Source organism: Leopardus geoffroyi, chromosome A1, assembly GCF_018350155.1.
Source record: "Leopardus geoffroyi isolate Oge1 chromosome A1, O.geoffroyi_Oge1_pat1.0, whole genome shotgun sequence".
Lineage (NCBI taxonomy): Eukaryota > Metazoa > Chordata > Mammalia > Carnivora > Felidae > Leopardus > Leopardus geoffroyi.
In genome coordinates, this window is record NC_059326.1 from 121826360 (window position 1) to 121842617 (window position 16258).

Here is a 16258-nt window from a genome sequence, read left to right on the forward strand (position 1 = left end):
TGCACAGGGAATTTAGGTAGTAACAGGTGCTGAGAAGGTGATGGAGAGTGCAGTGGGGTATGAGCTCAAGGAAGGCCCCTTTGAGGAGATGGGAGGAAAGCTACAACCTGAGGGATAGGAGGGAGCTGGTTTAGTGGGCACCTCAGGGAACATTGTTCAGGCAGAGGGGGCTGCAGGTTTGAGCCTGACATGGGCAAAACAGGTGGACATTTTAGAAACAGGAAGGAAGACTGTGTGACGGGAAAGTGCGATCTGAGATGATAAGAGCAGTAGGCAGGTCTAGAACTTGGAGGCCATATTAAGGAATTTGAATTGCATTTAGTACATCTGGAGGATTTTAAGGAGAGCATGGCATATTTTTATTTGTGGTTGTGGTGGGGAGGTCACTCCAGTAGCTATGTGTGGAATAGATTGTGAGGCAGGGATGTGTTACGGAAGAGTAGTTATAGGCTCTGTGGTAGGTGAGGCAGGAGATGATTGTGGCTTGGATAAGGGTAGTATCAGTGGGGAGGTGTCAGTAAATAAATGGGCTCAGGAGCTACTCTGGTGACTCTGGAATTTGGTACCAGTTCCTGTGAATATCGAGAGACTCTACCGATGGACTGAATGTGAGCAAGGGTCCAGTGAGGGAGAGAGAGGATGACTCTGAAGTGTTTTGTAGGGTTTAGGTTTTGGTTGTTCCCAAGCCTACAAAAAAAAAAAAAGCAATTTTGGCTCACAAAATGGATCAGTCTTTCCCTTCCTGGGGAAGTTTTTCACTGGTTAAGTGTATGTATAGACCCTGGCCTCCTGTCCCCCTCTTCCTTCTCCCTGGTTTTCTCCTTCTCTCTCTGTGTGTGCTCTGTTCTGAGCGCTGAAATATTTTTGAGCAGAAGGTGACATTATTTAGAGCTTTTTATAGATAGTCTACTGAGCGCCCAAACCTGTACTAATCCCTATAGAAATGTGGAAAGGCTTCTGAAGGCCGTTATTATGCTTATATCCATTATGCTAATGCCCCTTGGAAGAACAACTCCTCCTCTTTGCCACCAGGACTTTCTCTGAGGGACTTGTGTTTCCTTGGACACAGTGCTGGTTTTGCATAACACATGCTGATTAGGAGCTCTAGGCTCAGTTTCTTGGCTCTGCCACCACTTGGTTTTGTGAGCTGGAGCAAGCTGCTTCACATCTTGAAAGTTTACTTTCATATCTGTAAAACAGGAAACCCCCTTCCTAGGGCACTGAGGAAGATTTTAGAAGACACTATATAGGACCTGGCAGATTCATGCTCAGTAAAAAGGAAATTAGCTGGTTACTGCTGCTGTTATTCATTTGAATAATGAAGTCCTGGACCCATTATAATGAAACACCAAATGCTGGATTCTAATATTTTGCTGTGTTCAGCTGGCCATAGAATCAGAGATGACAAGGACTTGAGACAACATTTTCCTCAGTCCCTTGATGTAACTAGACAGACACATTTGAAAGATCCTTTGATTTCTTGAGGCTGCATACTTCTCAGAGGGTGTTTTGAGTCATACGAGCCATGCAAGGATCTGCTCAGAGACTTCGTGGCCCAATAGGCAAGACATATTGCATATGACATTTGCTTCTTGTAGATTCATAAACTGCATAATAAAGGCTCTGAGTCCTGTAATCAAGAAATCTGCCAGTCCTTGTTTATTACAGCACTTCCCACTTTAGGCTTTGACTACAAAAATCTTTCTTCCATAAGCCAGTTCATCCTGTAGACTGTGTTCCTTCTTGGTGCACCCTTGGAGACATTAGTTCAGTGAAAGGAAGCCACATTTCAAACAGGTTTGGTTTGCTGAGACATTTCGCAGAAGCAGAAATGTCAGCAACCTCTCCTGCCTAGAGCCTGGTGCCGAGAGGCAGTTAGTGTTTGAGGATCGCTCCCCCCCCTTCCTCAGCAGCACCTGGGTCCCCTCAGACTTCAAGCCTCTACTTACCTGGGACATGGTCATTCTCATCAAGCTCTGAACAGCAGGGATTTTAGGAAAAAGAACCCCTTGGGACTCGAGAAATTTTGCAAATGAGGAGGCACCATCTGCCCATGAAGGTTGTGAAAATACCAGAAACCTCATTTAAAATGAAGCTGGGGAGCCCTGGAGGGAGCTCTGAAGCACATACCACTCTTTGCAGCCTGCACAACTAGCAGGAGGAGAGAAGGTCACTCTTACATTGACAAGGAAGGATATTTTTCACATGTGGACTTCGTCTCCTGCTCTTAGGAAAAAGAAGGAAGATCCCTCCCTGCCCGGTAACTACACACTAACCACTGCTTGCAGCCAAATGAGAAACCACCACAACCTCCAAGTCTTGTTCTTCTCCACTAAACTTTGGCTTAAACTCTCTAGTTTCCTCCTGAAACCTCAAAAAAATCTGACCTTCATTTGTCTCTTCGGACTTGGCTATTGTTCACCATAGCGTGCATGCCCCAAACTGCAATTCCTTTGCTGCCAAGTAAACTCATTTTGCTAATAAAATAACTGGCTGTTTTATTTATGTTATTTTATTTTTTTAATGCTTATTTTGTTATTTTTGAGAGAGACAGTGCGAGTGGGGGAGGGGCAGAGAGAGAGAGAGAGAGGGAGACACAGAAACTGAAGGCAGGCTCCATTCTGAGCTGTCAGCACAGAGCCTGATGTGGGGCTTGACTTCACAAACTGTGAGATCGTGACCCGAGCCGAAGTCAGATGCTTGACTGACTGAGCCACCCAGGCGCTCTTCAGCTATTTTATTTTTAAGGTAGACAGGGTTGATTGGTGAACTTCAGATCTAAATGAATTGCACTTCATCCTGCACCCTTCCTGTATTCTCCCACCCTGGTCCTGGAGAAATTTGTCCTCTGAATCAGCATGTGGTTGGGAGGAGGAGGCTGGGGGGAAGTTTGGATGGAGCTGAAAAATAAGACCAAAAACTGTGGAAATAGGATAAAAAATGGAATTTCCTTTTTTTTTAGTTGATTTATTTTGAGAGAGAGAGAGAGCGAGTTGGGGAGGGGCAGAGAGAGAGAGAGAGAGGGAGAGAGAGGATCCCAAGCAGGCTCCGCACTGCCAGTGCAGAGCCTGATGTGGGACTCAATCTCAGGAAGTGTGAGATGATGACCTGAGCTGAAATCAAGAGTCAGATGCCTAACTGAACTGAGCCACCAGGTGTTCTGGAATTTCCTTTTTAAAAAACAAAACTCAAAGAATAGTTTGAGACAGAAACAAAAAAAAAACTGTCTTGATAATAATGATTTGGCAGATTGGGTGCCAGATCACTTTCTTGTTTTCTTAGAGAAGAACTTCCCTTGGAGTTTTTGTTTCATAGCACGGCAGCAGGAAAGAGGCTAATAACCCAGGAAAGGATCCTTGTTCATTCTCATTAGTTTACCAACAAGAGAGGTCTTGCGATGCAGGAAATTCTTTCTTTTTCTGTTCTCACTGCATGGATATATTGTGAGTCAGTAATGTAGAACAGGCAAGAGAGGGTCATCCCAGTGACCCTTGAAGCCCTTGAAGCTAATGTACCATTAAGGAAGGTAGAGGGACCTGATACCTCCAGAAGCATCATTTACTTTTGCTTCATGAGGTCTTAGAGTGAATGTCAAATATTTGAGCTTGAGGGCACAAGAATTTAAATCACGGGTGATTAATCCAAAGGCTTTTCAGCTTTTCAGCTTTCTAGAAAGCACACTTAAAAATTCATGAGCTTATGTTGTAGTATTTTCCATATGACATTGTAATTTTGTGTTAGGATTTTACAAGCAGTAATCAAGTTGGCTTGATTGGTTGGTACCTTGTAGCTGGTCAGGGCATTGGGAGAGCGTGTAAGGGAGGCTACAAGGCTCTGGAAGCTTAGAGAAGGAGAGACAACCAGGTTCTGGAGTAGACTGGGACTGCTTCATTGAGAAGAATATGCTTGAACTAAAGAATTATTTCTGATTACCTTAAACAATTTTGAAAAATAAATATATATACATGGTAAAAATTTAAATACTATGAATAGGTAATCTGTAAAAAAATAATGTCTTCTCTAGGATCCCAGTATCTCAGTTTTCTTTCCTAGAGGTAGCTAGTTTCAGAGGTATTATAAGCATATAAATGCATATATATGTAGGATTTCTTCTTCTCTGTTTTTTTTTTTTAATTTTTAGTGTTTATTTTTGAAAGAGAGAGACAGGGGGAGTGGGGGAGGGGCAGAGAGAGAGGGAGACAGAATCTGAAGCAGGCTCCAGGCTCTAAGCTGTCAACACAGAACCTGATGTGGGGTTTGAACCCATGAACGGTGAGATCATGACCTGAGCTGAAGTTAGACGCTTAACCAACTGAGCCACCCAGGCATCCCTCTTCTTCTCTTTTTAAAACCCCCCAAACATTACTATACTGCAGCTATTGTGGTACAGCCCCTCCCTAAGGAACGCAGTGAAACCTCAAGATAAGGGAAGACAACCTGGAACCTTCCCTTGGGCTCAGCCTTTGGTCTTAGCCTGCTAAACCTATGCTAACATGAATAAAGCTGCTTCCTGGAAAGAAAAGCCTTGGTGTACTGACTGTCTGTGTGTGATGCACTGCTACATTTCGTGGGCGCTCACCTGGGAGGTGGAGATGGTGTTTCACCTCCCTTGCCGCTGGGGTATGAACCTCGGGGCACCGGGAGAGGTGACCTCACCTGGCGCCAGGAGATCTCTTGATCTGTAGGAGATTAGCCCCTTTCCATGCACCGGGAGGGCCCTGGCATGCACAAAGGAACATGGTGAGGCCTGGGGACCAGCTCAGGGAGCATTGCCCATCAGGCCGGTAAGAACCCTGGTTTGTTTTGGTAGATCTGCTCCTAAGAAGCAGAAGGGGAGCCTGATCACCTCCCAGAGTTGCCCTAGTAGTTTCATAAGGAAAGAAACCCAACTCTAAGGTGCTGGGTGCTCGGCAGTAGGTTAGAGTCGCTGTGTGACTGTGAATGAGACACAAATTGGAACTGCCCAATGGACCAAAGCAAGTGTAGAGTCCTGATCCACAGTTCCATGGTGACCTCATACAGCTTAGGGTGGCCCAGACTTCTTTGTGAGTCTGATTCAGGTCAGGACTTGATACTGAACCTGCCAATGCTAAGAGGTGTCTGAAATATCTCCGAGAGGAGAGTGGCCAGAAATGGCCAAAGTGAGTGTGCGTCCTCTCCAAATTAGTCCCTTCCTTCCCCCTTTTCTCTCTCTTGTGTGTGAAAGTTGTCTGTTAGGGGAAGGAAATGGGTGGAAAGTAGAGTAAACCAACCACACTAGAGTGTATGTTGAGGAATTTCAAAAGGGGATATACAGGAGATTATGGTGTGAAATTAACTCCCAGAAAGCTCTGGACATTCTGTGAGATTGATTGGCCATTGTTTGGGGTGGACTGGCCCTCCCAGGGCTCACTTGATAAGGAACTAGTTGGCTGAGTGTTCAGGGTCATTGTGGGGGATCCAGGCCACCCTGACCAATTTCCTTACATTAACTGTTGGCAAGACCTGGTCCTATCCTGGCTGCCTTGGCTAAAAGTCTGTATTGAAGAGAACTGTAAAGTTATGATGGCTCATGTCACGGCTTCTTCCAGATGCTGGCCCCAAACTGAAAAACCCATACTGTGGGGAGAGGCTGAGGGGACCCCACCACCATATTTGTGATACTATGCCCGTCACTGCCACCTGCACCTCCAGCCACTCTGGCTACCAAAACCCTACTGGATCCTGCCCCTAGTCCCAAGGCCTCACCACTTCTGGCCTCTCTGGATGTGACCGGCTTACCCGGACCACCAGTTCTAACCCCATATGTCCCTCCCAGAAAGTGATTAGAAGATCAGGTCAGCAGAGACAGTCCCTCCCTGCAGCAACACCGGGGAGCCCTACAGATACCACTGAGGGAAATTAGGGGACCCCTCTATTATGATTATGAAGGTCAGATCTGAGGAGGCCAGTGTGTTTTTGTGTACCAACCCTTTACCACTACAGACCTCCTAAATTGGAAGCACCATACTCCCTCCTAAATGGAGAAGCCCCAGGCTATGATTGAACTAATGCAGTCCCTAATTCAAACCTATAAACCTACCCAGATGGACTGCTGCCAACTCCTTATGACCGTCTTCAACACGGAGGAGCATCACCAAATTACCCGGGTGGCCCTAAAATGGTTAGAGGGAATGCCCCAGCTGGGATGCTAGACACCCAGGCTTATGCTCAGGCTAACTTCCCTGGGGAGGACCCCAGTGGGACCCAAATGACTCAAGTGTAGATGGAGGGCTTGGAAGGACTGAATGGTATGAAGAAGCCCTTCTAAATGACATGAAGGAGTGGGGTGGGGGGGGGGAAGGCCATAAATATGAGTAAAACATCAGAAGTGCTCCAGGGACCCAAGGAGAGCAAGAGCCAGTCTATGAAAGACTATGTGAGGCATTTCGTCTCTATACCTCTTTTGATCCAGAGGTGCCCATTAACCAGTGGACGGTCAATGTGGCTTTTGTAGGTCAGGCCCAAAGGGACATCAGGCACAAGCTGCAAAAACTAGAGGGTTTCACTGGCATGAATGCCAGTCAGTCACTGGATGTAGCAACTCAGGTGTTTGTCAACCGTGACCAGGTGGATGGAGGGAAGAATGCTGGAAGATGCAGAAAAAGGCAAACTTGTAAGCTGCTGCCTTGGTGGAACAGTTGGAATGCTTCTGGAAAGGTACCTCACAGGGATGGGGCTGGGGCCAAAAAGGGGAATGGTGGGGAGGATCATCTTGCCCAGGACCAAAGTTAGGGTGGAACCAGTGTGCTCAGTGTCGTCAGGAGGGCCACTGGAAAAATGAGTGCCCCCTGCAGCTGGGTAATTCTCAGCAAGGCCCCAAGCAGAAAGAAAGAGGCCGTGTGGTCCAGGGTCAGTACCAACAAGCATCACAGCCTCATGGGGCCCCAAAGGTGATTTTGTGGGGCTAACCGCCATGGAGGACGCTGAGGAGGACTAGGACAGACCAGGCTCTGTTTTGTTAGGCCCCCAAGAGCCTATGGTCTGAATGAATGTGGGGGGCCGACCCATCGAGTTCATGGTAGATACTGGGACAGAACACTCAGTGGTGACCCAACCCGTGGCCCCCTCTCACAGAGACAAGACACCATTGTGGGGGCCACGGGCAATCAGTCATGCTGTCCCTTCCTGCTGCCTCAGCGATGCAATTTAGGTGGCCATGAAGTCATCCGTGAATTCCTGTACCTCCCTGACTGCCCAGCACTCACCTTCCCTTTGTGGATAGGATGCTTCATTGGTATTGATTGCTTCTAATCTGGACCCCTTCTGGAGACCTAGATTCCTCATCATGTGACCCATGTATTTGCATAACCAGGTCAGGTCAGGGAGTCACTTGGACCTTACTATACCATATCCACTTCTCATGCCAGGGTAAGGTCCTGGGGACCTGCAGACAGAATAAGACCACCTATTCTATCTGCCAACGGGAAAGTCATTACACTTGCTTTGACCCACAGTACTCTCCCAATGAAGATTGGTTAGAAGTCCGATCCTACCAAGAGAGCGGGGCTTTGATCAGCTGGGCACAAATTACCAAGCCCAAATAACTGGTGTCAATGCTGTTTGACGTATGTGCGGTTATAGATATTGGCCCAGATACATCTGCCATATGAAAAAAAGTGGGCACTTGTCATACAGGGCCCAAGGACTCTTGATATGCCATGCTGAGGCTTAGACTGGGAACAGGAATACTGACTCAATGGCAAATACATGTGTGAGGAAAATGGTTTATGTGCCTATACACCTGAGTTTTTATGCCCCAGCTGGAGCTGTTTCATGGGCTACTTGTGAAAAAGAAAGCACAACAGCGCTCCTTCAGAAGGGGGCTGCTACACAGGTTGTCAATCAAAGTCCTGTAACCCTGTTAATTTTACCATCATTAACCCAGGAGATTCCAAATGGCAATGAGGCATCTGAATTGGCATCCAGATCCAAGGGTGAGGCAGAGACCCAGGGACTGTGCAGTATTTCAAGAGAGTCACTACTGCCCATGCAACCACATCCCATCAAGTCTTCCACTCCTTCTATGAAGAAACAGAAGTAGCCTCCTCCCGTTTCAGTCACAGCAAGGAACTTGTTTCTAGCCCTAGCAGAAACCATAGCCCAGACTCTGAAGATCTCTTCTTGCTATGTATGCGGGGGAACCGACATAGGGGGGTCAATGGAATGGCCATGGGAGGCTAGAGATTTAGATCCCCATGAACTTTATAATGGAACGGAATACCCCAGTCCTACTACCAGGGTTTGGCCCCTCAAAACCTCAATTATTGGGAAAGACTGCCTTACCTGGTGGGGAAGAAAGTTCACCATATCTGTTGGAAGTTTACCATGCTGAGGCCAAAGATTTGTAACTCAACTGTCCAGGAAACCCAATGGTGGGGGTCTCCAGATCACCATGAGCCAGATCCTCATCGCTTGTCTAACTTCTCTCATCTCCAAGAGGCCTGGGACATTGTTGACACAGCCATCGAATGGCGGGCCTGAGGTGGACTATATGTAGACGGACAGCCTATACAGTACTTCCCTCAGGCTGGTCAGAGTCATGTAAACTATTTGTCCATCTTTCTTCCTGCTCCCACCTGTCAGAGGGGAACATTTGGGAGTCCAAGTGTATGGGGACAGGGAGACTCAAAGGAAATGAAGTGCACTACAAATTGACAGTTGGAAAGATGATGAACGGCCTCCCAAGTGTATAATCCAATGTTATGGCCCTGCCACCTGGACAGAGGATGGATTCTGGGGCTACCACACTCCCATTTCCATGCTAAACCGCATAATCAGACTACAAGCAGTTGTAGAAATTATAACCAAAGAAACCGCCAGAGCTCTTAACTTACTCGCAAAGCAGTAGACCACAATGTGCAATGCCATCTATCAAAATCACTTGGCCTTAGATTACCTGCTTGCTTCTGAGGGAGGATTTTGTGGAAAGTTCAACCTGAGAAGCCGCTGCCTACAGATAGATGATGAAAGAAAGGTCATAGAGGAGATCACAGATGGAATGAGAAAGGTTGTTCATGTCCCAGTCCAGACCTGGAAAGGTTGGGACCTCGGGAAGTTATTTGGAAGGTGTTTTTCACCTGTCAGGGGATTCAAAACCCTCATAGGTGTTGTCCTCTTGATTTTGGGAACTTACAATCCTTCCTTGCCTAGCTCCCCTGGTTATAAGGTCTGTCTCCAGCCTCACTGAGGGAATGGTTGAAAGGAAAACACCCATGCATGTGATGATGTTATGGAAATATAAACCTCTAAGCCAAGATAAGATGATGCTCTTTGACCCAAGATGATGCTTTTTGGGTCTGAGCATCAAAGGGAATGTGGTAGAGCCCCTCCCTAAGGAATGTGGTGAAAACCTCAAGACAAGGAAGACAACCTGACTTTGTGCACGCGCAGGACATTCCTCATGACTCTGTAACATAGACCGCCCATTCAGACTATGTTACCGTGTATAGGAGACAAAGGAGCAAAAATTGCACAAAAGTCAATTCCCTGCTATGCTCGGGGCTCAGCCTTTTAGGTCTTAGCCTGCTGAGAAAGCTGCTTCCTGGAAAGAAAAGCTTCCATGTCCCAACTCTTGGCATGTGACACACCACTACACTATCATTCTTCATTTTGTCCCCACTTAGTGTTTTAAAAAAATTATTTTTGAGAGAGAGAGAGAGAGAGAGACAGAGTGCAAGCAAGGGAGGGGCAGAGAGAGAGGGAGACACAGAATCCAAAGCAGGCTCCAGGCTCTGAGCTGTCAGCACAGAGCCCAACGCGGGGCTTGAACCCATGGTTACCTGTGCACACCAGGTAGAGTTGCTCCACTCTATTTAAAATTCACAGCATATGCATTGTATACAAGTATCAGAAATTATCTTCCAGTTCCTTCTTGATCAACATTTACATTATTTCCAGTCCTTAGCTGCTAAAAACAGTAAAACTATAAATATCCTCAAACATATGTCTTCATGTATCCATGTGAGTATATTTGTATCATATATGTTAATAAAAGTAAAATTTATGGGTCAAAGAGAATGTAGGTTTTAGGTTTTGATGAAGTCAAGTAATATGCTAGAGTTATATTTCCTTCCCTAGGACTACATGGTCCTTGTATGCACTGGGCTTTGTAGCATGGATAAAATAATAATGAGGGATGTAAACGTAATTTTCGGAAGAGAATAATTTGGGTAAAGACTTAAATTTAGAAATGTATGGGGGGGTACTATATGGAGACTATCAGGAGGACGGGGAACTATAAGGAGACCAGCCATATCAAGAACTGTGGTATTTTGGATTCTTGTTTTTTTCTTTCCTTCTTTTTTTGAAGAGCACATTGAGTGGGTGAGGGGTGGAGGGAGACAGAGAGAGAGAATTTTAACCAAGTTCCCATTGTGGAGTCCAGTGTGAGGCTCCATTTCACGATCGTGAGATCATGATGTGAGCCAAAATCAAGAGATGGACACTTAACTGACTGAGCCACCTCTAGGTTCTTAATGTATACTATCTCACTTAATACTCCAGTAGCTCCAGGATTCAGTTTCCATTACATTTCCATTTGACACATGAAGGTAGTCTCAGAGAGGTTAAGTAATTTGCCTCAGGTCACACAACCTGTAAAGTGGCAGAAGCTGGGACTATTCAACTCCAAAGCTCAAAGCTCATAGACAGTAGGCGATATTGCTTTCTGTGTGTGTGCATGTGCACTTGCTCATGTGTGTATGTGTATCGGGGTATTTAAGAGCATATTAAACACTTTCTAGCAAAACATCTACCAAATCCTGAGACCTTACATAATGTAAAGGACCTTAGAGATCATCTCATTTAATGTTCCACCCTATTTAGGACCCTCTCTGCTGCATCCCTGCCTGGTGCTCCAGTCTTTTGGTATCTGCTTGATGGTTCTAGAGATTCACAGTTGACTTTGGCCTGTGGTTGATACCATGACCAATGAGAAAATCCTTTCATGTATTGGTAGGAAGAGGGAGATGGACTGTAATTGAGTGTGAAAAGGAGATTTTCACAGGCTTTGTTTTCAGCAGTTTATTCAGCTAGGTCCAGTAGTGAATCCCTGGGATGAGCAGATCCTTGGGTCACTGTGGGGAAATAGGTTCTACTTACATAAGTTAGAAAAAAGCTTATTGCAGAAAGCTACTACCGGGGGACCAAAGCGCCTGAAGTGAGCTAGAGAGATGTAATGGAATCACGAGTAAAATTACCCTCCGTCTGATGCCAATATACTTGGTCACAAACTCCGCTTGCCCCCCAGGCCCTTGGCTTCTTATTCACACATGTTAATGATTGCTATCTGATTGCTTTCTCCACGTTCACATGTGTAGGATCTTATTTTCTTCATGTTCACCAGGTGGGTAGTATCTTGAGAACTCAATAAATATGGAGACAGAACGCTCATTCGGGCTTCTTGTTGCCTAGCTGAGTTAGTCTCCCGTCCCTTCAGTTCTGCGTCCGCTGTCTCTCGCTGGACAAAGAACTCCAGACTCACGGTCTGCGACAGATCACCGTCACTTTTCCCAAGGTACCAAGGTTTCACTTTACTTAACCTGACCAGAGACGCTAGATTTCCTAATCAGGAAAACCTGGAATTTGTTTCCCGTAAGGACTAGAACACGTTACTTTAACAATTTTCTTTAAAATGTGGGACCATGGCATGGCCTATGCATCCCAGGGAAAGGGAATCTCTGGAGAAGGGAGAAAGATGAGGTGCCAGTGAACTCTGCAGCCCCAGGGAACCTGAGGTCAACCTGGTGCAAGGTTGGTATGGAGGTGGGTCTCCTCTGGACTAGGACCCTTGAGGGAAGAACTGACCCTTGGGAGTTATAAAGAGGTTCTTGCTTGGGCAGTGGCCATGGTGGGACTTAGCCTCTTTTGCCCTCATTTTCTGATATCCCATCCTCTTTATGGAAATGCTGATCAGACTGGGTGAATGAACCCCACGCAAAGGATGTGGTAACTGTTGAGGGGAGCTTCAGAGCCCTGCCAGTAAATTGTGAGATATGGCTTGGAACAGTGTGTGGCTGGCAAAGCCTTTTAACCACAGGGGAACTTGGCTTCTGTTCCAGGCTAAGAGAAGACAAGTATGCTGAGGATTTCGGGGTGACTTTGGGAAACATTTGATTTCTTCCAAGTAGCTGTTGGTAATAGTTTCACAAAATGGATACCTCGACAGTCTAGCAGAATGGTCGAGGAAGAAGGCTCTGGATCCAGATTTGAATCCTGCCTCTTCGTGTTTTTTGTTTGTTTCTTTCTTACCGTTGGTAAAAATGCTGAATCCTTAAGCCTTCAATTTTATTCTTTTTCTTCATGTGGGGATAATACTACCTATACCCTAGGGTTGTGGTGACCCTTAGTCTGATGGGGTCTGATGCATAACTGATGTTTATTGAGCACTTAATATTATTGTCAGTTCTATCTGGTCAGCTTTAATTCTTAGACGAATTGCACATGGTATGTTTGCTGGAAGCTCTAAACTATTTGAAAATACTAATTGTTTTAGTGCACTTATCAGCAGCATATAGGTAAAGTCAATAAAAATCATGTTAGATTGTGGCGAATTCTACAATAGTGAGGTTGGAATGAATGTTGTGTTTTTTCTTGGTTGCACCAGAGCCACCGATCCATAAATATATTTTATACCTCCTGGTACACAGTGCTCTTGCATTCATCTTTGTTCATGGCTTGGACATGAAACCAAATGCCTGGAGCTGGTGATGGAGGCCTACATTCAGAATGTGCTTACCTGTAAGGCTCAGAAACATGGATGACTTCAGTCGTGTGAAACTGTTAGTAGGAAACATGAACACTAACCTATCAAGAGAATGAGAGGGTGGGAGAGGTAGGTTTGCCCTAGAGAGAAGGAGGGTGTGGTTCAAATAGAGGGTTGTGATGCGTTGGTTAGTACCTATAGACAAACATCTGAGTCCCAGGCTGCTCTGTCTGTTGGGAAGCCAGTGTAGACATTCAGTAACTCACTCAGTGCTGCTCAGCTGGTTGAAGGTCTGTGCCATTTGTACTTTTGACATGATTTTATGAGACATTTTAAAGCCATTCCCTGCCATTGCTTGAGGAAATAATAAGATCCAACCTCCTTTTTGTTTCATTTTGTGAGGTGCTTTCTGAAAAAATAGTTTTTATGTGACCCAAAGCACTTGGCCACTGTTTGTTTCTCCTAACCTACGCAGACCAGCCTCCCTGAGCAGGGGTTCTTGGCATTTGGTTTTCAGAAGGGAATGTATACTTGAAGGGATTTCCTGGTTCTTTCTGCCAAGGAGCAAGGATGGCTGAGCCTGACTGTTCTGGGTAACCAAAAAAATACTCATGTGTTTGAAGCTCATTTTTTTTGTTCTCTTACTTTCCATGAGTGCCTAAGAGTATGGTTTACAAGGTAAGATGTTTTTAGATTCATGTCTTGCCAACTGTTACCTTAGGCAACAGAGGGAACATCTCTGAACTTTTCTTTCCCATCTGTAAAATGGGGATAACAATAGGATCTCCTAAGGATATTATGAGGGTACTTATAATATTTTGCAGTCCTGACACAGAGTTAGCATTTAGTAAATGATGTTTATTATATTAATCTGTCTTTCTTCTCTGACTCTTCTTTTTCCGTGCCTTAGCTTGTAGTTTGGAGTGGCTGATCTGTTTCCCTTGTGTATAATAGCTTTCCTCACCTTTTTTGCTCTCTGAAACTTGTTGATTTGTTGAGGTGTTGGGTGACTCTCCTCCCACTGTGGTGGAAGCTCCATCTAGTGTGGACTTGCATGTGTGAGCCTGGGTGCATCTGCTCAGACTGGTGCATTCAGTGGGTGCATGCTGCAGGCTCTCCGTACATAACTCTTACCCATTTAAGTCCTTTCCCTCTTCTTTCTTCTCTACGATTCCCACATAAAGAACCATTTTATTTTAGAGTTAAGGGTCTTAACAAGGGTGAGAGCAAAAAAGTGACACTTGATTGGGATCACTTTGATGGCATCTAGGGTTAGGGGAACTTCAGAGAAAAGAAGGATCAAGCCCAGTAGGGCTTTCTTCCTCCTTAGAAACTGATGTGAATATATTCACTAGGATTAGTTCCAAGGCCCATAAAATCACGTGAGCGCGTTTCAGTAAAAAAAAGGCACTCTCAGTATAAGGATTCAGGAATGTTTTTTGGAATCTAGGGTATGGGTATCAACAGGCCTCAGGAGTGGACTGGAACCGGGGATGCTTTCACAAACATCTGCCTCTGTCTTGTACCTTTGGAGATCTGCTTCTGCTTTTCTGAAATCTTGTTTCTCAAGCTGTATGTGCTGAAACACAGAAAAAAAAAGTTACATCAAAATGAAAAAAGAAAGCCCTAATGTGTGTGATTGCATTCCATAGTCATAAAATCACTCTGTCACAGTGCTCTAAGTGTTTGTAAGTATTTATTTACTCTCAATTTCTGTACCCGATTCCTGCCAGACTGCTAAAAAATAGCTTGTGGGCCGGCATAGCTGTGGTTCACATAGCAACTATAGAGTGCCTCCTCTCAGCAGGCAGGTCTGCACCCCTCTGCAAGAAGCCAGACCAAAGTGAACTGTCACCCTGGAGTTGACAAGTGTGTGTCAGGTTTTCCTTAAAGGTCTTGCACGGTATTCTGGGCTGTGTGGCTGTGGCCACTAGGTGGGGGCACAGAGTGAAAATATGGCAGCCAGGGAAGTGTCCTTGTGGGTGGGAACGCAGTGAAGGGGTGAGCTGGGCAAACACCTGAGAATGTGTCCTAAAGGGAGGTTTCCAGCACCACTGATTTCTTTTTCTCCTGAAAACATGTCGTAAGGGACATGAAAACATGTCACTCTGAAAGGTGAGTCTGAATGTGTGAGTACAGAGGACAAAAGTCGTAATCTCCTTTGTCGATTCTTCTCACCAGGGTCTTTGTAGGAGGGGACTGTTTCCATCGTGTTTACACTTCATGCCAGCCTAATCCTATTTCCATACCCCAGTATTTTGTCAGCATGTAACTTCCTGGCACTGACTCTTAGGATTTCTTGTGTGTGTGTGTGTGTGTGTGTGTGTGTGTGTGTGTGTAGATTAACTTCCTGTTTTGTGAAATGTCCATTTGACATTTGATCAGGCAGAGGTTCAAAACTTTCCAGTATGGATGATAACTTTAATCAACCATTTGGCCTAGAGTAAGGGGAGTGAGTTACTAGAGTAAGAGCAGATGCCTAGAGTTAGACGTAAATGAATTTGTCAGTGTTCTTCCTTAATTTACCTAAGAAAAGGGTGTAAGAATATGAATTTATGTGGGCATAGGTCTTGGTTATAATTGAGGCTCTTCTTTTCCATCTTTGTCCTCTTTGTGAGACTTCTCTACCCAAAGGAAGACTTTGGTTTAAGAGACTTAGGCCAATTTAAACCTGTCTGTGTGTCTATCTATCGATCTTCTCATCTCATTGATATTCACAGCAACCTTGGATAGCAGCAAAATAATCACTTAGAAAACTGTAGTGGAATGGGTAACTTAGGCTCTTAAGCATACTGTGTATAACTTGACAAATAATTCTTCCCAATTATTTCTTATTTTATGAGAAAATGCTCAATGTTAAATTTGTTATGCAAAATGCTTACTTTTAAAAGTATATCTTGTTTTGCTGAACATGTCTGTTCTCTGCAACACTTTTTTTTTTAATGTTTTATTTTTATTTTTGAGAGAGAGCGCAGGCAGGGGAGGGACAGAGGGAGAGAGGGAGACAAAGAATCTGAAGTAGGCTCCAGACTCCAAGCCGTCAGCGCAGAGCCCATTGTGGGGCTTGAACCTACAAACGATGAGATCATGACCTGAGCTGAAGTTGTATGCTTAACTGACTGAGCCACCCAGGCACCCCTGTGCAGCACTTTCTAAGTGACATGACACTATTATACAATTTGAAAGCTGAACCCATAGCAAAATGAAAGTACCTTCAATTTAAATCAGTTGTCTGACATGTAACATTAAATTAAAAGTTGTCAAAAGGAAGATTTTTTAAAATTTTATTTTCATTTCAATATAGTTAACATACAGTGTTATGTTTTGGGTGTATAATATAGTGATTCAACAGTTCTGTACATCACCTGGTGCTTAACACAGCAAGTGCATTCCTTAATCCTAATGCCTTATTCCACCTATTCCTGACCCACCTCCCCTCTGGTAAACATCAGTTTGTTCTTGGTAATTAAGAGTCTCTTTCTTGGCCTCTTTCTCTTAATGTTTTTTCCTTGCTTGTTTGTTCCACATAGGAAT